Raw genomic sequence first — 1,870 nt, 5'->3', positions numbered from 1 at the left:
TGTACATTATACATAGTTTTTGAATATCATATTCCCTGTTTACCTTCTCAAATCCCTTCGCAGTCTTCAGATTAGACTCAACTTAAAGTTTTTAAACGGGAACGAGGATTTGCTATAAACCCATCCTATTTTTCGAAGTACATCATGTTCTTCGTCCGCTTTTTGTGCAAATACTTGTGTTTCTGCAGGACCTTTTTTTCTGTCATTGAAACACAGCTGGACGACAGCTTCGATAAACAATTGCGCGCAATTGCATCATGTGCATAGGAAGTTGGGTGAATTAATATTTTGAGTAGACGATGCGACAGTATCAGCAGCTTGTCCTGCTGTAAAATTAAAAGCTCGCCAGTTAATTAAGGCGAATCAGCAGTGTTTTCTCGTGTCCTCTCCCTCCCACCCGGTGGCGGTGTCCTGTGGGTGCAACATGGACGGGGAAGTACAGAAGCGCTGTGTGGAATCGCCCTGCAGTTAGAGCGTAGAGTTTTTAAGAGTTCGCTAGTTAAAGCACAAAGTTGAACGGCCCCAGTAGTCGCCTTTCTGAAAGTTGGCGGCAGTCAGCGTGCTGGATCGCCACTGTAAGGCTGTTCTGAACGGCCACGCCGCGCAGCCCGCGCGGCTCGCCGCCATGCCCCCGCAGCCTGCCCCGTCTAACGACCCATCATAAAATACCCCATAGAGCTGCAGACCCCTCCACCCCTTCCCCCACGCAGTAAAAGCTGGGGCTCTAGTGCGCCGGGCAGAGAATGCGCTAGTGCTGCCGCGGACCGGGCCCGGGCGGGCCGAGCGGGACGTGGGGAAGGGGAGGGGGGGGGGCAGGTGGGATTTCCATCTACCCTCACGCCGCTCCCTGGCGCCCGCTCAATCGTAGAGCACTCGCTTCGCACTCGTGCTGCACTCTTCTCGCGCAATCGCAGAGTACTCGCGGACGGGATGGGGCACGGCTGGTGTGGCTTTGGACTGACTTGAAGCAACGGACTTGACCAGCACTGTCACGCCTGTCCATAGTGACCAGGAGCCAACCGATGCCTGGCCCACCCCCTGCGTCCTGCCTGCTTGTGCTGGTGGTCAATACAAGTTCGAGCTTCGTGGTCTGTCCAAAACCGACCGCCAAACTTGTTTCGGAAAATCGCGATGACTCCTCTCCCGTCAGACGGGGGACGGTGAAATGGGCGTGTTCTTAAAATTTTGTTTGCCCTTGAACCCGGCTCCCCAGCACCCGAGCTTGGAGTCCATGGTAGTTTCTTAGTTTCTTCTCGCCAGTGATGGAGCCTTCCCTTCTCCGCGTCTTTCAGCAGCCGTAGCAAGCTGCAGCAGCGGGCTCGGGCGGGAGGGGGCGGGGGTAGGAGGGCTGCGGCAGGCTAGCTGCGGCTGGTCGCACTGCTGTGCTCCACTACACCTAACTGTCCTAACTACACCAGAGCCCCCTCCCCCGCACACCCTCTACTCCTTGGTAGTGTCTTGTCGAAGTTGAAGCGCACATGTGTGTCCGGCAGGTCCGGGTTATGGGGTCTTGGGCGGGATCATGGCGGAATGGCTGGCCGATGCGTTGCGCCGCCACCATGGTAGTGTATAGGACTCTACTAGGTACCTAGATGGTGGACCCCTCCCCCCTCCCCTCACTCCTTCACTTTACAGTTCTGCAGCGCGTATTTGAACCGTCTTGACGGTCATTATTTTGCACTTAAAGAGCGCCAAGCATTACAAAATGTGTAGCGTTACCAAAAGTGTGGCATCTCGCACTTTGCCCCCCCTTCTCTCTTTGTTTCTGTGTGTCGTATTCTAGTTAGTGGGTAGAGTAATGTGTTAAACTGTGTACACGTTTGGTGCACAATAGTGCATTTAGTGAGAGGGCGCTACGATGCAAGGCGGG

General features: G+C 54.8%; 1 protein-coding gene across 2 annotated transcripts in view; it reads left to right on the top strand.

The window, feature by feature from the left end:
• The window catches only part of LOC113206721 (dynein beta chain, ciliary-like), a 34,600-nt gene that overhangs the window by 12,985 nt on the left and 19,745 nt on the right, over positions 1-1,870 (top strand). The window lies entirely within an intron of this gene.

The sequence above is a fragment of the Frankliniella occidentalis genome, unplaced genomic scaffold, assembly GCF_000697945.3.
Source record: "Frankliniella occidentalis isolate FOCC.00 unplaced genomic scaffold, Focc_3.1 Scaffold25, whole genome shotgun sequence".
Classification (NCBI taxonomy): domain Eukaryota; kingdom Metazoa; phylum Arthropoda; class Insecta; order Thysanoptera; family Thripidae; genus Frankliniella; species Frankliniella occidentalis.
Note: the sequence above shows the minus strand (reverse complement) of the source record. Positions and strands in the feature narration are given on the sequence as shown.